The sequence below is a fragment of the Rhinolophus hipposideros genome (assembly GCF_964194185.1).
Source record: "Rhinolophus hipposideros genome assembly, chromosome: X".
Lineage (NCBI taxonomy): Eukaryota > Metazoa > Chordata > Mammalia > Chiroptera > Rhinolophidae > Rhinolophus > Rhinolophus hipposideros.
In genome coordinates, this window is record NC_138046.1 from 5,329,942 (window position 1) to 5,353,522 (window position 23,581).

At 36.0% G+C, this 23,581-nt stretch overlaps 1 protein-coding gene across 2 annotated transcripts in view; it reads right to left on the bottom strand.

Moving 5' to 3' along the window:
• VAMP7 (vesicle associated membrane protein 7) overlaps positions 1-1,710 on the bottom strand; it is a 43,294-nt gene extending 41,584 nt beyond the window's left edge. The window contains exon 1 of one of the 2 annotated variants that reach the window (XM_081041941.1): positions 1,542-1,710. The gene's annotated coding sequence lies outside the window, so the exon portion shown is untranslated. The remainder of the gene's footprint in view (positions 1-1,541) is intronic. The other variant, XM_081041942.1, reaches the window with a different exon arrangement.
• Positions 1,711-23,581: the final 21,871 nt, after the last annotated feature.

Here is a 23,581-nt window from a genome sequence, read left to right on the forward strand (position 1 = left end):
CACCTTGAATGAAGAAAAAAGAATGCAGGTGAGAGCCTATGTATCAGGAATTTTCTCAATATACTGTTACAACTATTTCTCCTTGAAAGAGAGGTCAAAGTGTCTATTTTATCCTCACTAGGTTCCCAGTGCCCAGCAGTGCGTGGCATATACTATTCCCTCAAGTATTTGTTGAATAAATGAATGAACACTGAGTATGTTTTGGTTTTATATATACTATAAATGACAGATAACTTTATATTCAGTAGGACCTGGCAAGAAAAATATTTTGATTACCAACTATCTCCCTAAGTAAGATAAAACAGTTGAGCTGAGAATAATCCAACCCCCAACTCTTCTGTCTGGGTCTTAGGAGGAACTAAGCCAACGACAGATAAACCACCAATTCTGATGTAATAACGTTGGGGGAGACAGAAGAATGAAGAACAAACACTAATATGACAGAAGAACAGAGGGGTATTTATGAAAAGCCTTAAGTCTGGTCACAGATCAAGACTATTCTTGTTGGTATTAGAAATATTCTTTTTGGGTGATGCTCTGAGCTCCAACCCAATTCCTCTGACTTTTTCAGGATAGGAGCCTATTCTGTCAAGTCAACGACCTGTGTTATTTTACATTCACCACCACCACCACCACATTACATGATCTTGATCACTCCTGTTTGCTCCCACACATAAACATGTAAGCTACTGCGAGTAGTGATCTCCTATGTCTTGTTTCCAGCTATATCCCTTGCGCTTAGAAGAATGTCTAGCACATATTACCTCTTCAGTAAATATCTGTTAAACATATAAGTGGGTATGCTCTCAACCACAGCCATTCAAAGGGAGAGAATGTCCCAAACATGACAGTATCCTCTGGGATCAAGGGTGGGACAATGGAGGTACAGATAGTTGAGAGCAATGAATAAGACAGAAAAGGATTTGATAACTGATTGTTTGTGGGGATTATGGGAGAGGGAGATGTAAGGCATGTCCCAAAGAATCTATTACATGGTCAGAGTTGGCCAATAATAACAATGACGCCATACAGGTCTAACGCTGAGAAAACAGATCTGGGTGGAGATAAAAGTTCCTATCACAACTGAGGTAGAAGAATGTCAACACTGGGTGGTGGAGAAAGGGCACGCAAAGGACGAGAAACCCACGTGGGATCTCAGAAAGAGGAGATGAAGTAGAAAGTGACGTCATCGAAACAAGGGCGTAGCGAGGAGTTTTCAGAAGGCTGAAGAGATGTCAAGAGATTCAAATGCTATAGAGAGGTCTTGTAGAACGCGAGCTGGGGGAAAGTTAACATTTTTTCCCTTCTGTAACAACTTAAGTGACGCATTCTGACACTCTTTAAGTCGAGGCCATTTCAGTGGCATAAAACGCACTTCGCCAAAACTGGACCTGCCTGACATTTCGAACTGTCGACACCAGAGAAGTACGTCACCCTTGCGCTGCCTCCTCCTCCCACCCCAGTACGTTCCGGTGGACACCTCTGCTCTCCCACCGCCGTCATTTCCCTGCCTTCCGCTGAGCGCGCCCCGCTTCATTTACCTGTCCGGGCACCCTCTCAGAGCGCGCGGGCTCGAGACTGAGGGGCGCGGGTCAGCGCGGCGTCGCCGACCGCCCGCTCCCAGAGACGGTAAGGACCGGACGCCGCCAGCTTCCGGGTATAGAGCCCCGCCTGCGCGCGGCCTCCTGGGAATGTGCGCACTCCTCCAATGGCTGCGGGCGGAGGGGCGCGGCCTGAGCGTTCTCAGCCACCGTACTTCCCAGGAGACGCACTGCATTGTGGGAGTGGTAGTTCCGACTGTCATACGCCGAGTCTGTCACACGTTCGTTCAACTCTTGTAAACAACGGCAAGCACTGTTCCTCCGGGAAAACAAGAGGATACAGGGCCACAAAGAATTGGCCAGCACTGAGTCGGCGGAATAAATGAAGAGTCGATCTTGTCCCACCATCTCCCCGCTTATCTCAGCAGGTTACGTCGCCTACTTCACAGACAAAATAGAATTCATCTGACAGGAACTCCCTGTACTTCCGCCACGAAAATTTCTAACCTCCTTGGACCCCTCACAGTCTTTTCTCTCAATCTTTTGCAGCAGCAGTAGCAACAACAACAACTACTACTACTTTGATCTAAGTTCTTCTATCTGCTTTGCATCACTGTTCCCTCTTACCAACTCTGAGGCTAGCTCCACTGATGAACGCTTCTGTCTCCCGACACGTCAATGGTGCCCTGCTTATTCGCTCTTTATTGTCAGCGTCTAAAGATTGTCAGAGTTTCTCTCATCTAAAACATCCCAGAGTCACCTTTCTCAACCCTACACGCACCCCGCCCCAAACACTCACCACAACAGACTTAATCTTGTGGTCTTCCTCCCACCTCTCCTTTCCAGTCAAAATTCTCAACATAGTTGCTAAAATAAATACGCACTTTTAAACTATTACCATACTTCAATTATGCCGATTTTACATTGATTGTTCCCTCCTCCTTGAAACCTTCTGTCTTAGTTTGAGCTGCTTTAACAAAATACCATAGTCTGGATGGCTTAAACAACAGAAATTTATTTTTCACAGTTCTGGATGTTGGGAAGTTTCAGACCAGGGTGCCAGTATGGTCAGGTTCTGGTGAGGACCTGTTTCCTGGCTAACAGACTGCTGCATTCTTGCTGAATTCTCATAAGATGGAGAGACGTCATCTCTTTCACATCTTTTTTAAGGGCACTCATCCCATTCATGAAGGCTCCACCCTCATGACCTAATCACCTCCCAAAGGACCCACCTCCTAACACCATCACTTGAGGATCAGGGCTCAGATACATTTGGGCGGGGAGCACAAGCATCCACTTCATAGGGGCCTCCAGTCTCTTAGCTCTTTCTAAGATGTTCCACTCTTCCTGGTTCCCCTCTCACTTATGTGACATATCCTCATTTTCCTTTGAAATATTCATGTTTCATAGGACTCTGCCCTAGACTCTCTTATTTTCTTACTCTTCACACTTTTCTTGGGTGATCTTAACCATTATCATTGCTTTGGTTGTCATCAGTATGCTGATTAATCCCTCAGATTGCAAGCCCAGACAGGACTCCTATAACCCAGACTGAAATTTGGCCTAACACATTTCTACTCTCTTCTCTCCCATAACCTGCTCCTCCTTCTGTAATACCATCTTGGTGACTGGCACAACCATACAATCAGTTGCCCACACTAGAAAGCTGGATATCAGTTTGAATGCTTTCACTCTCTCAATGCTCACATCCAAACATTCACCAAGCCATTTTAATTCTATCTTCTAACTAGTATTTCATTTGTCAAGTTTCAGTTTTCTCATCTTTAAAATGAAGATAATAGTACTACCAGTATGCAAGGATTGTTGCAATGATTAATAAGCAATAGTACCAGACAGAGTAAGCACTCAGGATACCTAAATATTTATTGAACAAGCATTCTATTTATCATTAGTTCTCCTTCATTAGGTCTTCCACGATAGCTAGCATTTACTTTTATTTAGTTTATATTTAGAGAGAAAGGGAAAAAAACAAGACATGATGAGATATTTTGTGCAAGTTCCCCAAACCCTATCTTCAGTATTTTTTCAAGTATGACAAAAATATAGTACTGGTTATGAGGCACTATACACAGGGTTCTACTCTAATGCACACGGGATATACTATCCTTTAGTTATTGTTATCAGCTCTGGATGGGCTATACCATGTTTCACTGAAAATAAGATCTAACCGGAAAATAAGCCCTAGCATGATTTTTCAGGATGGCATACCCTGAATATAAGCCCTAATGCGTCTTTTGGAGCAAAAATTAATGTAAGATGCGGTCTTGTTTTCGGGGAAACATGGTAGAGAAACAAGTACATTCAGGGAATCGTGAACAAAATTATCTGGGCACTACCAATCAGAATTAATCTCTCTGTACCTATTGTATCTCCATCATCCTCCCTTTGTCTCTTGATATTGTGTCTAAAACAAAACCTGATCACTTCAAAATCCTACTTAAAATCTTCATTGGCTCCCCATTATGTAGAGGATACATTGTAAGATTCAAGGCTCTCCGTGAACTGATCTTTCTCTACCTTCCCTGCTTCATATTCTGCTTCTCTCACCAACACACCCTGTGTTCAAGCCTGCTCCTCTATGGTAGTATTCACTCATCCATGCACTCATTCCTTCAGGAAATGTGTACTAAGTGCCTACTGTGAGCCAGCCTGTTCTGAATACTGGAGGTATAATAGTAAACAAGACAGACAATGTCCTTGCATACATGGTGTTAGTACTTCAATAATATGCTCTTTCACACCTCAGTGCCTTTGCACATGCTGTCCATTGTCTAAATCTTATTTATTCTTCAAGACCTGTCTCAAATAGCATCTCTTCATTTTTGAACAAAGTATATGCTTATTTTTAAAAAAATTTATCCACCCTCTGCAAAGGTTTGCTTTACATATTAATTTATTTTTATTCAATACCTATACTTTGAGAGGCAGCATAGTCTCTTAGAAAGAGAAATGAGTTTGGGAGCCTAAATCACTCCATATTCTCTCCTAAAGTAATATCTGTGCTCCAAAATTTGTGTCTCTAGCCTAAGTCGTTATATTGGGAAGTCAAAGAAGGTCTTTCTGAGGCAGTAACACTTAAGCTGAAACCTGAATGTCAAGGAGGAGTCAGCCACAAGAAGATGAGAGGAAACAGAAATAAAGCCAGAGCGACTGATGGTAGCAAAAAGGGGAGAGTGGTAGGAGAGAAGATCACATTGGCCTTCTTTCTGTTCCTCAGCTATGTCAAGCTCCTCCATATTTTATGATCTTTGCACCAGCTTTCTCTGCTTGAAGTTCTGGTCCCTCTTATCTTCTTGTGGCCAGAGGATCTTGCAAGGCTAGGAGAAGGTGTTTGGATTTTGTTCTAAGTATAATGGGAAATAATTAGAGAGGTTCAAGCAGAGGTGCGATATGATCTGATGTATGAGTTTTAAAAAATTTATCTGGCTTCATTTAGCATGCCAATGCATTGTCTATCCTAGCAATAAATTAATATGTACAGTTTTCAAAATATGTTGGGTAGTTTCCAAGAAAAAAATGCTTCTGGATGTGTACACTAAAGTACACGCAGAACCATTGAAAAGGTGGTTTTATAATTTTATAATATTCAAATTCAGAAGTTCCGGTACCATTTCATCAAGTTACTGAAGAATAGAATCTTTCTTTTCATTTTTACAATCCATATTTTAGATAATTTGAGTTTATGGAGTGAAGGTTCCAATTACCATTTCAGTTCCTATATCTACCAAGCCTGGAATTATAGAACTGATGGCTTAGATAGCCTATTATAATCTAGTCCCCTAGTTGTACACATGAGAATTTTTCCGGTCTTGACAAAGATTACAAAGCTAAAATGAGATGGAACCTGGATTACAAATCAGCTCGCATGTGCTAGATGCTCCAGAAATGTCTGTTGGACTAAAATACCACACACACACACACACACACACACACACACACACACCGGGGGTGCCAAAAATGTATACAAGTGGACATTTTGGTCAACGTTGCTTAAGCAGTAGTTCTCTGTAATCAGAAGTGTCTGGACGCTGATGGGAACCACTTTGAGCACCTCTTGTATTTGCAGTCGTCAAACACGACTTGTATTCACCTTTTGTTATTGGCGTATATTGAGTATTATGATTTTAACACAGCATTTTTCCTTTCTTAAAATGTGTATACATTTTTTGGCATATATATACATACATACATACATACATACATGTATCTGACTGTCTCTTTGGCACCAAAATCATTCACATTATTGCAGCTTTTCACTGATCATGAGTGCTGTTTATGTCCTTTATCCTGGATATTAGGATGTGGGCACATTTTCTTCCTGTTATTCAATGCTCAAAACAGACCTACCTCAAGGATGTCTGTTCTTTGAAATTCCCAATCAGCAGAGGGAAGTAACATGTTGTTAATACCTACAAAACCTTTGAGCTTTTTTTTTTAAATTAAAGTTTATTGGGGTGACAATTCTTAGTAAAGTCACATAGATTTCAGGTGTACAATTCTGTATTACATCATCTATAATTCCCATTGTGTATTCACCACCCAGAGTCAGTTCTCCTTCCATCACCATATATTTGATCCCACTTACCCTCATCTCCCACCCCACATCCCCCTTACCCTCTGGTAACCACTAAACTATTGTCTGTGTCTATGAGTTTTTGTTTCTCATTTGTTTGTCTTGTTCTTCTGCTGTTTTTGGTTTATATCCCACATATCAGTGAAATCATAGGGTTCTCTGCTTTTTCTGTCTGACTTATTTCGCTTAGCATTATACTCTCAAGATCCATCCATGTTGTCAAAAATGTTCCTATATCATCTTTTCTTATCGCCGAATAGTATTCCATTGTGTATATATACCACAACTTCTTTATCCATTCATCTATCGAAGGAAATTTTGGTTGTTTCCATGTCTTGGGCACCATAAACAAAGCCGCAATGAACATTGGAGCACACGTGTCTTTATGGATAAATGTTTTCAGATTTTTTGGGTAGATACCCAGGAGAGGGATTGCTGGGTCATATGGTAATTCTATTCTTAATTTTTTGAGGACCCTCCACACTGCCTTCCATAATGGCTGCACCAGTCTGCATTCCCACCAACAGTGTATCAGGGTTCCTTTTTCTCCACAGCCTCTCCAACACTTGTTACTATTTGTCTTGTTGTGATAGCCATTCTGACTGGGGTGAGGTGGTATCTCATTGTGGTTTTTATTTGCATTTCTCTGATGACTAGTGATGTTGAGCATTTTTTCATATGTCTATTTGCCATTTGTATGTCCTCTTTGGAGAAATGTCGCTTCAGATCCTCTGCCCATTTTCCAATTGGATTGTTTGTTTTTTTGTTGTTGAGTTGTGTGAGTTCCTTATATATTTTGGATATTAGCACCTTATCAGAGGCGTTGTTTGCAAATATCTCCTCCCATTCGGTTGTCCGCCTCTTTATTTTGTCAATGGTTTCTTTTGCTGTGCAGAAGCTTTTTAGTTTGATACAGTCCCATTCCTTTGTTTTAGCTTTTACTTCCCTTGCCTTTGAAGTCAAATTCATAAAAGGCTCTTTGAACCCAAGGTCTATAAGTTTAGTACCTATGTTTTCTTCTATGCAGTTTATTGTTTCAGGTCTTTGATCCATTTTGAGTTAATTTTGGTACATGGTGATAGATAGCAGTCTAGTTTCATTCTTTTCACGTGGTTTTCCAATTCTCTCAGCACCATTTATTGAAGAGGCTGTCTTTTCTCCATTGTATGTTTTGGCTTATTTCTCAAAAATTATCTGTCCATATTTATGTGGTTTTATTTCTGGGTTCTCAATTCTATTCCATTGGTTTGTGTCTATTTTTCTGATACTTCATTTTTTTAGGCAAAGTGACATGATACTGTGATAATGCTGTAAGTGTTGTTGCCAGCCATAAAGACTTGACATCAAATCCCATCTGGAATTTCATTAGTGTTTTCTAAAAACCAATGAACATCCAGATATAGAAATATCTGCTTCTGGGTGGTGAACACACAATGTGATATATAGATGATGTATTACAGAATTGTACACCTGAACCTATGTAACTTTACTAACAATTGTCACCCCAATAAACTTTAATTAAAAAAAAACCACGCATGGAAGTATAAGAATCATTGTGTCCTGGACTGTTTTGCCCATTTTTAAATTGGATTGTTTGTTTTTGTTTTTTTGCCATTGAGTTTTATGCATTCCTCATATATTTTGGAAATTAACATCTTCAGATGTGTGGTTTGCAAATATTTTCTGCCATTCTGTAGGCTGTGTTTTCATTTTGTTCATCATTTCTTTCATTGTGCAGTAGCTTTTTACTTTAATGCAGTCCCACTTGTTCATTTTTTGCATGTTTTTTAGGTGCCATATTTTAAAAATCATTACCAAGATCAATATCAAAGAGCTTTTTCCCTTTGTTTTCTTCTAGGAGTTTTATGGTCATGTCTTACATTTAAGCCTTTAATCCATTTTGAGTTAATTTTTGTGAGTGGTGTAAGGTAGGATTCTAGTTTCATTATTTTGCGTGTAAATGTCCAATTTTCCCAGCACCATTTATTGAAGAGACTGTCTTTTCTTCTTTAAGTTTTCTTGGCTCCCTTGTCAAATATTAGTTGACTGTATGTATGGTTTTATTTCTGGTCTTTTGATTCTGTTCCATTGGTCTATGTGTTTGTTTTTACACCAGTACCGTACTGTTTTCATTATGATAGTTTTGTAATATTGTTTAAAATCAGGAAGTGTGATGCCCCCAGCTTTGTTCTCTCTCTCTCTCTTTTTTTTTTTTTTTAGAATTTCTTTGGTTACTTGTTTTTTTTTGTGTGGTTCCAAATAAATTTTAGGATTTTTTCCTATTTCTGTGAAAAATGCCATTGGAATCCTGATTTAGATTGCATTAAATCTATAGATAGCTTTGCATATTGTGGTCATTTTAATAAGATTAATTATTCCAATCCAGGATATCTTTCTTTTTGACAAAAATATTATTTATTTGTGTCTTCTTTAATTTCATTCATCAGTGTCTTGTAGTTTTCAGTGTAGAGATCTGTCACTTCCTTGATTAAATTTATTCCCAAGTATTATTTTCCCTAGGGCAGTGTTCTCATGTGTTTGAGGTTATTTTCCTTCTCCCAACCCAGCAGATTTGAGCCAGGTGTATGCATGTGTTTGTACATGATCTGCAGATGCTTGTGTGTGCCTTTTGGGGGTGCATCAGCTCCAAGGCAGTGAAGAATGTGTGGAGTTCTGGGGGTACTTGTGGACTAATTGGGAGAGAACACAGGTGATATATCCTGTAAAGTGTGTGTGTTGTCCTCTTGACATATTTCACAAGGTGAGTAGCAGAATCCATTACCCTTTCTTGAGTTCCACACCCCAGTTGCCCTGAGACTCCATCCCTTTTCCCTGCTTTTCATTGCCTCCTGACTTCTTAGCTGTGCCAATCTCCTAAGTGTTATGGGTGGGGTAAAAATGAAGTGAAATCTCTGTAGCAGCCAGGGAAGCCAGCTGCTCACTTTCTCCCATGGGACAAATCACAGGCCAAGGGCATCTCTCTCTGCACTGAGCTATGCTGCCTTTGGGGAAGGGTTACATACTCATAGGTAAAGTGAAGCCATTCTTCTTCTTCAATAAGTCTATTCTCAGCTTTTTTTTCCAACAAGGTGCTGGAATCTCTTCATGGACTTCTGTACTCCCACAAAGTTATTTATTTTTGTTCATGGGTAGTTGTCAAAATCTGTGTTTCTATGGGGGGCAGGAGATGAGGGCTAAAATCCTTTCCTGAGCTAGGATTTAAAATCAGGTTTGTATCAATTAAAGATCGTGTTCTTTGCTCTCTACAACACCACCTTCTTTTCTAATTATATCCATTTAGAATGTGTGTATGAAAATTAAACATGCCTTTTCATTTAACCAGATCTATCATTAGCTTTTAACACAATTGACCCATCCCTCCTTAAGGTTTCTTTCCTACCTTGGCTTCCAGTAAGCCACATTTTCCTGGTTTTCCCCCTATTTATGTGGTTACTTCCCAGTTCCTTTCTCTAGGTCTTTCCCCTCTACTTGGCCCTTCAATGTTGGAGTACTCAGGGCTCTTTCTGGGCCTTTGCTTCTCAATTCTACATACTTTTCCTAAGAAATGCCATCCACTCATGACTTCAACTACCATCGGTATGACTCTCATAGTTGTATTTCCAGCATACACCATTTTTTCTAAGAAGACTATATCCAACTTCATACTCTACATATGCATATATCATAGATACCTTGAGTTCACTAAGTTCAAAATTAACTGATTATCCTTTCCCCCCACAAATCTGTTCATTTTCTGGGGTTCTCAAACTCATTAAATGGTAATACTATTCACTCAACTTCTCAAGCCATAAGCTTATGAATCAATCTTATCTTCTCCTTCTCCTTCATCCCGTATATACAGTGAATCAAAAAGTCCTGTCAATTCTACTTTCTTAAAAATCTCTCCAATTGATGACATCTCCACAATCATGACTTACTAACCCCAAAGCTATTAACAATGCATATAGTACTGCTCCAATAACTTCTTAACTAGTTTCATCATAAAACCTTTTGTGTCCATTCCAATATTTCCTTCACATAGGAAAGAGCAAATTCAATTATTTCATTGTCTTGATTTCATTTCTCTTTGCAGCTCCCTAATTAGTTAATCAAACTTCTTAGCATTGTCAAGTCCCTGCCTACTTCTCTCCTATCTCATATCCAACATTCCCCTCAACTTTATTCCAGATATACTGGCCTTCTCTTATTTCCTTAAACATACCAAGTTTTATCCTGCCTCAGGCATTTGATAGGCCAACCAACCCCCTTCACATAGCTTACTCCTGCTCATTCTTTAGATATCTTAACTATCATCTTTGATTCTGTCCCCTTGAAGACTAGATTATGTTCTTCATTATACAATTTTATAGCACCCAGTGCTCTCATCACTAGTAATTATTTAATTACATGTTTCTTTCTTCTACTGCTAAAATATAAACTTTATGGGGGCAGAAATACTGATTGTGTTAATTGTTGTGTTTTTACTACTTGGCATATTGTAAAACTATTGGAAAAAATAACACATATCAATGTACTACCATCTATTTCACAGATAAATAAAAATAAGTTTAAGATTATTGCTCATTATAGATCATAAATGCCATTACTCCAAAAATACTAAGGTGTAAAATTGAGAGATATGTGTATTTCACTCATGTCTATGACTTAGACCTATACTTCATTCTCTATTGCAATCCTATTATAAAATGTGTCTGAGCTGTTGACTCGAAAATTTTAATTTGTATTACATACTGCTTGAAAGTCATGCATTATTCATTCAATGTCAAAATGCCCAGAAGTACTTTTAATTTTTTCTTATTTCCTACTGTGATTTTTCAAATCCTGCTGGGTCAGGCGGTGTTGACTCATCTTGGAAAATACGCTCATTTGACTTCATTATTTGACTTTCAAATAGGAGTTCCTTATGTTGCAAAACAAAGAAAGAAACATTTTCTCTTCTTCTCTCTTAGATACAAAACCAAGACCCAACTATATGTTGTCTACAAGAGACTCACTTTTTTATAAAGATGCTGATAGGTTAAAAGGAAATATGTGGCAAGTAGTAACAACAACGAAATAATCCAAAGAAAGCTGAAGTGGCTATATTAATATCACACAAAATAGATTTCAGAATAAGAAATATTATCAAGAATAAAGACAGACATTCCATAATTATAAACAGGTCAATTCTTCAAGAAAACATAGCAATCCTAAATGTGCGTGCAGCTAACAACAGGGGTTGAATATGTATGAAGCAAAAACTGACAGAAACAAAAGGCAAAATAGACAAACCATGATTATGGTTGGGTATTTCAACACACTTTTCTCAGTAATTGATAGAATAAGTAGACAGAACATCAGTAAGGATATAAAAGATCTGAATAACTCAACCAACCAATATGACAACTGGCATTTATAGAAAACTCCACCCAACAACAGCAAAATACATATTCTTTTCAGCTGTATGTGGAACATCCTTCAAAATAGCCAGATTGGGGCCACAAAACAAGTCTCAGTAAATTTAAAAGGAGCGAAATCATTCAAAGTATGTTCTCTGACCACAGTGGAATTAAATTAAGAATCTATAAGATATCTAAAAATCCCTAAATAGTTGGAATTAAAATATATACATTTCTATATAACACATATGTCAAAGAAGAAATCATAAGTTAAATCAGAAAATATTTTTCATTGAATGAAAATGAAAACATGGCATACTAAAATTTGTGGATTGTAGCTAATGGAGTGCTTATGGGAAATGTATGGTATTAAGTGCTTACTATATTAGAAAAGAAGGAAGTATTCAAATCAACAATCTAAACTTCTACCTTAATAACCAGAAAATAGAAGAGCAAATTCAATCCAAAGTGTGGAAGGAAGAAAATAATAAAGAAAGGGAATCAATGAAATTGAAAACACACAAAAAAATAGAGAAAATCAGTGAAACCAAGAGCTAATTATTTGAAAAAATTAATAAGCCTTAATTGACATCAAGAAAAAAAGGGAAAAGAAACAAATTATAAATATCAGGAATGAAAGAGGGAATGTCACAACAGATTCTGTATGTATTAAAAGGATAATAAGGAAATATTATGAACCACTTTATGCCAAGAGATTTCACAACTTAGATGAAATTGAAAAATTCCTTGAAAAATCAAATTTTCAAAATTGACTATAAAAAGGAAAATCTGAGTGAGTTTATATTTTATGAGTATAAAGACATTGAATTTATAATTTAAGATACTACAGGACCAGATGGCTTCACTGATGAATTCTATGAAACATTTAAAAAAGAAATAATATCAATCTTACACAAACTCTTTCAGAAATTAGAAGAAAGAACACTTCCTCAAGTAATCTTTAGGCCATCATTACCCTAATATTAAAACCAGACAAAGATATTACAAGAAGAGAAAGCTGCAGAGCAACATCCCTATGAACAAAGATATAAAAGTACTTAAAATATTAGCAAATTGGGTCCAGCAATATGTATGAAGGATAATGCACCACAACCAAGTGGGTTCTATTCTGGGAATGCAAGGTTGTAATAATATTTGAAAATAAATTGATATAATTCACCATATCAACAGGATAAAGGCAAAAAAAACATATGAGCATCTTAATAGATGCTGGAAAAGCATCTGAAAAAAATCAAGACTAATTCATGAAAAAAAAACTCTTAGCAAAGAGAAATTGTAGGATACTTTGTTAAGCTGATAAAGGGCATCTACAAACAAACAAACAAACAAACAAACAAACAAACCCTACTGTTTTACTCTTAAGATTGAGAACAAGGCAAGGATGTCCATTCTTGCCATTTCATTTCTACATTATACTGTGGGTCCTAGCCATTGAAATAAGGTCAGTATAGGAAATAAAAGACAAAGATTGGAAAGGAAAAAATAGCACTATTTTTATTCACAAATGACATTGTATACATGGAAAATCCTACTGAATCTCTCAAAAAAAGTTATTAAATACACAAGTAAGTGACATCACAAGATATAAGATCAACATACAAAAGTCAATTATATTTCTATAAACTAGAAAATAAAATTTGATATTGACATAGAAAGTAATTACATTTAAAATAGCATCCCAAAACATGAATTACTTAAAGTTACATTTAAAAAAATATGTGTAGATCTGTACATTTAAAACTTCAATTAAAAAAAAAACTTCAAATTTTATTGAAAGAAATTGAAGAAAACGTAAATAAATGGAGAGATACACCATCTCATAGGTTGGAAGACTCAGTTCTGACAAAATCTCATTTCTCCTCATATTAATTCATAGATTCAACTCAATCTGATTAATATCCCAACAGGTTTTTAAAAGATAAACTGATACTAAAATTTGTATGGAAATGCAAAGGATATAAATGCCAAAAAGAATTTTCTAAAATAAAAAAGTGGGAGTACTCACACCATCTCATTTCAAGACTTAACGAAAAAGATGCAGAAATCAAAATAATTTGGTGCTGGCAAAAAGATAGTCATATAGGTCAATGAAACAGAATAGAGCATCCAGAAATAGACCCACACTGTTATGGTCAAAGGATCTTTGACAAACGTGCCAAGATAATTAAATGGAGAAAAGATAATCTTTATAAGCAGTTGGTGCTAGAACAACTGGATATCCATATGCAAAAGAAAAAAAGAAAAAAGAAAGAAATAAATAAAAAGAAAAGGTAAGAAACTTGATACCCCATGCCACACAAAAATTCACTTGGAATGGACAATAGGGGAAAAAAAGAGAATCTCTTTTCAATCTTGGAGTCTTGGGGAAAGTAAACATTTCTTAGGACACAATTGTGAAGCATGAGCCATAAAAGTAAAAACACTGATAAACTGGACTTCATCAAAATTTAAAACCCTTTTTCCTTAAAATATACTGTTAATGTGTGAATTACTGGAAATTTGCTAAGATAGTAGATTTCAGGTACTCTCACCACCCCTCAAAAATCATGGCAACTATGTGAAGAGATGGATATGTTAATTAGCTTGACTGTAGCAATTATTTCACTATGTATATACAATTTTTATTAAAGTTTTAAAAAGAAATATTAAACATATAATTGCTGCATTAACAATAAAAAATTTGTACAATTAATATAAAAAGGCAAGTCACAGATTGTGTGAAGAGTCTGCAAAACAGGTATGTGATAAAGGACTTGTATCAAGAGTATACAAAGAATTCTCAAAACTTAATGATGATGATCATGATAATAATAATAATAATAATAATAATAATAATAATAATAATAATAAAAGGAAAACAACCTGCAGGAAAAGTAGCCAAAAAATATGAACAGGCATTTTATAAAAGAAGATATACAAATGGTCAATAAGCACATGAAATTATCCTCTACAAAACTAGTCATCAGGGAAATACAAATGAAATCACAATATGATACTACTATATACCCACCAGAATGGCCAAAGACAAAGGATATAACAACGCGATATTGGATGTGGAGAAACTGAAACTCACATCTTATTGGCAAGATCATTAAATGGTACAACTACTATGGAAAACAGTTCGGCACTTTCTTGTAAAGCTAAACATATGCTTTCCATTCAATCCTGTAATACCACTCATAGGTATTTATCCAATATATACAAACATATTTCCATAAGAAGACTTGTACTTGAATAATCAGATCAGTTTTATCCATAGTGGCCCTAACTTGGGAACCCAAGTTTACCTCAACAGATGAATAGATAAACAAATTGTGCTATGTCCACAGAAAGGAACACTATCCAGTAATAAAAAACGAATAAACTACTGATACATGAAACAACATGACTGAATCTCAAAACAGTCTGCTAAGTGAAAGAGGCCAGACACAAATGGGTACATTCTGCATTATTCCATTTTTATGGAACTCACATGAAAACTACAGTGACAGAAAGCAAATGGGCCTGAGGGTTGAGGGGAGGGGCTTGAGAATACTTTTGTAGGTGATGGAAATGTTCAATATCTTGATATTGATCGTAGTTACAGGATTATATACATTTTTCAAAACTCACCAAACTATAATGGGTAGATTTACTGTATATAAATTCTATATCAGTGATTAAAGGTGATTTAAAACATTTCAAAAAAGAACAAAGGAATATTTTGTGTAAAAAAGAGTTCAATATCTGGGATAAAGAAAAAAAGAGTACAATGTCTGGGATTAAAAGGATGATGGATACAGGTAATAAGTAGATTAACAAATTATAAAACCAGATTGAAGAAATGTTTCAACCAAAAAGAAAATGTAAAAGAAAACCTTGGAGATATGTGTGACAGAAGTAGATGTACTAACATCTGGGTAATGGGAGTTCCAGAAAGGGAGAAAAAATTAAAATAAAGAAGAGAGAACTTTAAAGAAATAATGTAGATAAAATTTCCAGAATTAAAGATAAACAACTTCTTATTGACAGTGCTCTTAAGGAGAAATAAGTAAACACGCATACCTAGAGATAGTGAAATTTTAGAATCTTTCAAGGAGAAAACTCTAATAACTTATAAAGAGAATGAGCAAATTGCCTAACAGTGGCATACCTAGTGTATTTGTCACCTGGAGCAGATCATTTCTTAATGCTTCTTTCCTTCATATGACAAAATTATTTTCAATGATAGTCATGCGATGATGTGCAAAAATCATTACCTTCTTGGTTTCTTCTTTAGTTTTAAAACAATGATTAATTATAAAAAGGGGGGTGGTAGATGAGGGTAAGTGCGATCAAATATATGGTGATGGAAGGAGAACTGATTCTGGGTAGTGAGCACACAATGTGATCATAGATGACGTAATACAGAATTGTACACCTGAAATCTATGTAATTTGACTAACCATCGTCACCCCAATAAACTTTAATTAAAAAATTATTTTAAGCACATTATCCAAACTCAGTAAAATATTTTATTTGCGTGGACTAAAACTTTCATGTATGAAACAAAAATATTCTATCTCACAGTGCATACTCTGTTACACTGCTTTGAAATTAAAAACAAATTAAAACTCCAAGTAATCAAACAAAATATGGAATTGAAGTAACTCAAGTGTTTTTTGAAATTAATCTTTACAATCACTGTACTATCATTATTTCAAATCCATCATTTAAATGCAGGAATATGTAGTAACAGAGAGTTTGGTGACATGAACTGTACCTGCAGCAAGCTTGAATGATTAGAAATCATTGTGAACTTAACACCCTAAATAAATATGTATAGTTGAGTCTGCATATGACATAGGCCAACTGCATAATTGGAATTTCTCTGAATTAACTTTCATGTGGAATTAAAGGGCAAATGATCAAAAATGTACTAATTTAAAGGCTACACATAAATTGTTAAAAGTAAGTCTTACAAGTCAACAATAATATCAAATGTTTAGAACTTAGCCCAATAAAAGATTTTTTATTAGTAAAAGGATGGAAAAAGAGGAATATCAGGCAAAAATTAAGAAAAAGAAATGGTGTGCCTATATTAATTTCAGATAAAATAGACTTTTATACAAAATAATATTAAACATTCAGAGGACCATTACTAAATGGTAAATATTTAATTCAAAATTTAAATATACTTGTAGCCTCAAAATGTGAAGCACAAATTGATAAAATTACAAGAAGCGTACAAATCTACCACATAGAGGGAGGTTTCAATACATTTCTCACAGTTTGTGTTAGGTCAAAGGGACAAAAATAATTCTGAAGAATATAGAAGATATCAACATTCCAATTAAGAAGTTTGACCTGAACTTACCAGTACTGACCCAAGAAAATATAAACGTTTTGAATAGTCCTAGAATCATGAAATAAATTAAAGCATTATTTTAAAATATTCCTCCAGGGAAAACACTTGGTTCAAATGGCTTTACATACAAGTTAGACTACATTTCAAGACCATCATAATTTTAATCAAACTCTCCAAGGAACAGAGAAAAAGGAATACTTCTTAACTTATTCTTTGAAGATATTATGATACTAAAACCAGACAAAGAAATTATGTGAAAGGAAAATGATATGTCCCTTGCATTTATGAATATAAAGGTTAAATCTTACATAAAATATTAATTGAATCCAATGATTGGCTTTATGCTACAGATGTAAAAGTGGTTTAATATTAGAAAATGTGTAAAAGCAATTCACCATACTAACAGATCAAAAGAGAAAACTACATGCTAAGAGAAATTTCTTATAGAAAAAGCCTTTGATAAAATTTTGACTGTGGGAAGCAATGGAGTCTATTTTTCACTAGATAGGAACAAGGAATAATGTAGTCCTGATGTGTGCCAACAGCCATCCTATGACTTTAAAGGAAGCCAGCCTTAGGATGAATCTAACACCGTGGATGGCAGAGTTCAAGGGAAAGATTTGAACAGGAGATATACATGGTACTCTCAGCATGTATATGGTATTTAACACTACAAGACTCTTGAGTGAGGGGAGTAAGTGTAGATAGACAAGAAATCCAAGGATGGAGCCCCCATGTTTGGAATTTACTTGGTCATGGAAATCAGCTGAGATTTACCTTAAAGGGACAGAGGAACAAAATAACTCTGAATTCAGTGACCCTAATAAAAGAGCAAATTCTGGGTTCTTTAAAAGTCAGAACTTGATAACAGAAGGGTCTATAAGGGCTTAAAGATCCAGGCTCAGGTATGCTGGTGTGTCCTCTCTTGGATTTCTCCTATTTCTGAGAGAGAGTAGGTTAAGATTTCCCCCAGTTAAGGAAAATATCTGTCACCTGGCTTCAGAGGGGATATTTGGGTAGGTCTGAGGATGGGGTTAACCGAGGCCATGTCATTTTAAGGTTTAATTTTTAGCACTGCCTACATAGGGTTAGGGGTGGAAGAATAAATAGGTATAAGAAAATTATCACCAAGTATAACCAGAAGGATTGATTGAAAGTACATTAAGGGAAAAAACTGAACTACAAGTTTCTATCATATGTGTTTCCAAAATTAACTGCCCTATGGTTATCTTATGTAAAATAGTAGCCAGAGGACAAAGATGAATTAGAACAGTTCCACAGGGAAACATAGGGGCCCTAATATATGTTTATTTTTAATTAGACACCACAAGGGTTAATTATATGAGGTCATTAGAGGAACAACTGCTCCAGATTATCTCTCTGATATGTGCAAAAGTGGCAAGTTTCTATAGCGGATGTAATTTCCCAGCAACAAAAATACAAAGCCTTAGGCTTTAAGTAGAACACCACTGAACTGGAATTGATCCAGAGGATAAGGAGGGTGATAGGAAATCAAATAAGTGCAGAAATTTTTAGCCTGAAGAAGCAATGATTCTAGGGTGACAGTATCACTGTCTACAAATATTCAAAAGTTGCCATGCAGAAGGTGAAAGAGAATTGATTTGTGTAGCTCTAGTCAGAAAAAGGAGTCAGTTCTTAAAGTTGTAGAGTTGCTGATTTAGCATCAACATAAGGTACAGTTCTAGCTGTTCAACAATTGAACAGTTTGCTTCATGAAATAATGAGTCCTCTGTTCAAACATTTAAGAGCTAGAACGATTCTTATTTGGGATACTGGTGAGAGTATTACAGCACTGAGTGGCTGTTGGATGAGAGAAACTTTAAGATCTCATTTAAGATTATTTTACTCATAGACACAGACAATAAATAGTTTAGTGGTTACCAAAGGGTAAGCGGGGAGGAAGGTGGTTGATGAGGGTAAAAGGGATCAAATGTTTGGTGATGGAAGGAGAACTGACTCTGGGTGGTGAACACACAATGTGATATATACATGATGTATTACAGAATTGTACACCTGAAACCTATGTAACTTTACTAACAATTGTCACCCCAATAAACTTTAATTTTAAAAAAAGATATTTTACTTTATGAAAAGAATACTTTTGTCTTATTGGATTCAACCCTGCATGTTTATCAATGGAATTGGGATTCCTTTGAAGATTTATGTCGTCTGCATTTTTCTTTTTTCTTTCTTCTTCAAGTCTTTGACAAAACCATTGAATAGTACCAGACTTTGGCTTGTCAAGCAGACAGCAATCTATGAATGGAAACACTTTTGACACAATTGCACATAATAAGTATGCAAAATATTTAATGAATAAATCTGCTAAGAATACCTTAACAATATCATTCAGCCCACATTTCATCATCTTATTCTCAAAACTAGTATCCAGGCGCCCTTAATATTCCAAACCAGAAGCCCATTGAGTATGGAAATAACAATGATAATAAAAGCAGTTAAAATTTATTGATCACTTACTATGTGCTAGGCAGTCTTTTAAGCCTCTTGTACATATTATTCTAACCCTTTGAGGTAAGTACTACTGTTATCTCAATTTTAAAAATGAAGAAATAGAAGCATAGAGAATTTATGTATTTTGCTTAAATGCTCAAACACAGTTACTAAATCGCACAACCAGGATTCAAACCCAGGAAGTCCTACTCCAAAGTCTCTGTTCCTTACCACTTCACTATGTAATTTGGTATGACTTGATTCTAGACAGTTACATTTAATGATTCCATTCTTTTAAATCAGATAAATGATAATTTTGCAAGTTATACGTAAATATATTTTCCTTATAAAGTTGAAACATTACTTATACAGCTAGAAGTTCTCTTGTCCAGCCCCCAAACCCAGTATCCTACCCAAATATAGCCAATGTCATGTTTTTTGCATAGTATTTGAAATATTTAAAATTTTGAATTCTTATATACAAATATATGTATACGTACATGCACACACACAAGCAGTTTTTAAAAAAGTTATCAACATAGAATAGAAATATTTTTCTGCAACTTGCTTTTTTATTCAGCAATATATCTTAGAGATCTTTTAATTACACTATATAGAAATAGCCTTCATTCTTTTTAACTGTTGCATAATATCCCACAGTTTGGAAATATTTTAAATTTAGCCATTCCCCTGTTGGTGGACATTTAGGTTGTTTGTAATTTCTTGCTATTACAAATAAGGTTGTGGGAGTACCCTTGTCATGTCTGCTTTTGCTCATGTGAAAATGTTACTCTAGGGTAGATACAGAGAAGTGGATTTGCTTGGTCATCTAGGATGTACGTTTTAATTTTAATACATGCTGCTACCTTGTTATCTAAAATGGCTGAACAAACTGACACTACTTGTGGTAGTAGTAAGAACTGTAGAGGACAGAATAACTTCTACCTAATCTAGAAAGTATCAAAGACAAGTGGATAGATGAGATCACATAGGGGGAGTGTAAACTAAAGAATCTTGTGACACCCGAAGTTACATCTCCAGTGTGACCTCTCAGCTGAGCACCTGACTGTCTTATCCATTATCTGCTGGATATCTCCACTTCTACACCTAATAGGCATTTCAAATCTAACGTATTCATATTTAAATCAGAACTCCTGATCTGCCATTGCCCTTGTCCTGATCAAAACCTGTATCCCTCTCTGGCTTCCCTATCTCACTAACTACCACCATGCACTGAATTTCTCCAGCCAAAAACCTAGGTTCTTAGCCAAACTGGTTTTATCTATAACCCCCATGCACAACCCTCTATTTTGAAACAAGACCAAGATGTATCATTTCGTCCATAAATATCTCAGTATGTGTCTCTAAAAGATAAGAACTGATTTTTAAAATAATTGCAATAGCACATCTAAAGGTAACAACTCTTCTGTAGTTGCATCTAAAGCTATTATTGCATCTAAAGATAACAAATATTCCTTGATATAATCAAATATGCATTCAGTGTCCAAATTTCCCTGATTGATTCCTACATTTTTTTACTGTTGGCTTGTTTGAATCAGGATCCATACAATGCACATATGTTGGAGTTGATTGATACAATCTCTTGTAATCTATAGGTTCTACTTCTCTTCTTCCTTTCAGTGTATTTATGGAAGATATCAGTTTTGTCCTGTAAAATTTCCCACATTCTGGATTTTGCTAAATGCTCCTCCCCCATGGTGTCATTTAACCTCTTCCAGGCTTCCCTAATGCATTAACTGGTACCACCACTTACCAGTTCCTCTGACCCCTATATTTCCTGTAGTTAGGTATGGAGGTTTATCAGATTTAGATCTAAATTTTAGCAAGAATAAGTTATAAGTGTTTTTTTTGTATTTCCTATTGCATCACACCAGAAGACACATAATATGTAGTTGTCTCTCTTTTTTGTGATGTTAACACTGATTAGTCTGTTCATATATTGTGAGTGTTCCATATATTGTCAACCTGATCTATCCATCAAAATTTTGACAGTTTTTGATCATTTTTGCCTAGAACTGTCATTTCATTATAGGTTTCAAATGGTGATATCTTTTTTAAAAAATTTATTGGGGTGACAGTTGTTAGTAAAGTTACATAGATTTCAGGTGTACAATTCTGTATTACATCATCTATAAATCCCATTGTGTGTTCACCACCCAGTATCAGTTCTCCTTCCATCAATATGTATTCAGTGCATCACCATATATTTGATCCCCCTTACCCTCATCTTCCACCCCCCACCCCCCATTACGGTGATATCTTATTCTTCTTGCATTTATAAGTTGGGATTCTTCTATAAAGAAGAACTTTTCCACATCAACTATTTGGTTATCCTGAAGTACTTTTATCAAGAGAGGCAGAAAAACATGTTTGGTTCTTTCCATTTATTTACCATTTATAATAAATGGCTATTGCCTGAAATAATGCCATGTAACCAACAACTCTAAAATCTCCGTGGCTTAAAACAACAACTATTTATTTCTTGTTCATAGATTTGCTAGTTTTTTGCCATTCTGCTGGGCTCTCCTGGGCTTGGCTAGGCTTGACTCCAGACTAAGAGTTGGATTCAAGTGCGCTAAATATATCTTATAATTGCAGGACCATACCAGAGGTTACTCAGGGCAGCTTCTTCTCATGGCAGATGACAAAATTGCAATAACAAGTCAACAAACAAGCACATTCAAAGCCTCCACTTGTGTCATGTCAAGTCACATTCCAATAGCCAAAGTTACACAGCTAACCCAAATATACCAAATGTTCTATTGTCAACTTAGTTGAGCTAGAAACTACATTTCCCAGAATCCTTTTATTTGAATGGTTCCATGTTAGAGGAACCTGTGTGAGATTTGGGAGGTGGAAGTGAAGCAATGGCTATTATACTTGGAGGGTCTTCATGATCAGATACTGTTCTGATTATCTGTTGCTATATAACAAGTCATAACAAGACTTAGTGGCTTGAAAAAAATATCATTCTCTCTATGGTTTGGTGGGTTGACTGGGTTCAGCTGAGTGGTTCTCAGTTGAGGTTTCCAAGCTTTGGTTAGTTAGTATCTGAGGCCAGATTTATCTAAAAAAATTACCTGGACTGGATACCCAAGATGTTTCATGCAAGTGGTTGGCTGTTGAATGGGAGCTCAGCTGGAGCTGTGGAATAGAGCACTTATATATGGCCTTACCACATGGTTTGGGCTTCTACAGCATGGAAGCTGGGTTCCACAATGGCGTGTACCAATAGTGAGTGTTCCAAGAGGCAGGACACAGATGTTTTTATGCCAGGTAAGTGTTGTGCCCAGAACTGGCATAGTTTCACTTGCACTATATTCTGTTAGTCAAAATAGTCACAGGTAGTGCCCAGATTCAATGGGGTTAGAGAAATAGACTACACCTTTGATGGGGAAATGACAGGCTCATATTGCAGAAGAGCATATAAGATGGAAGATATTGTTGCAGCCACCTTTGAAAACTACAAATCTACCATAGATATGGTGATAGATGCAGAGGTGCCTGATAGATTCCAGTTGCTTTCCTTTGTTCAGCATCTAGCTCTTCTTTCCTACTGCTAACACTGCTGACCAACAGCAGCCCCAAATCTGCCAGCAGATGCTAGGTTCCAAAGATGTGAGAGCTCACACAAAGGCAAAAGCTTCCCATAGATCTCTATGTGAGCTTACACTTTATAGTACTGCTTTAGTGGCTGGATGTTATTGGATCCTCAGATTACCTTGAAAAGCCCCAACCTACCTGTTTGCTCTGGTGCTACAGAGGAAGAGTCATTGACTCTTGCTCTGATCTTCAGTCCTACAACTCAAGGAACTCAATTCTCCAGTAACCAGTGAGCTTGGAAGGGGACTCTGAGCCTCAGATGAGATCACAGCCCTGGCCAATATCTTGATTTCAGTCAGCCTGGTGAACAGAGGATCCAACTAACTTGTGCCTTGACTCCTGATTCACATAAGTTATGAAATAATAAATTTGTGTTGTTTTAAGTCACTAAATTTGTGGTAATTTCTTATACAATAGAAAACTAACAGTAACTGAAAAATATTGAGCCTTCCAATACACGACCATGATGTGGCTCTCCATTTACTTACATCTTCTGTTTATTTATCTCAACAATGTTTTGTATATTTAGATGTACAGCTCTTATACATATTTTATTTAATTTATTCATCTATAGTTAATGTTTTTGTATGCTTCTGTAAATGGC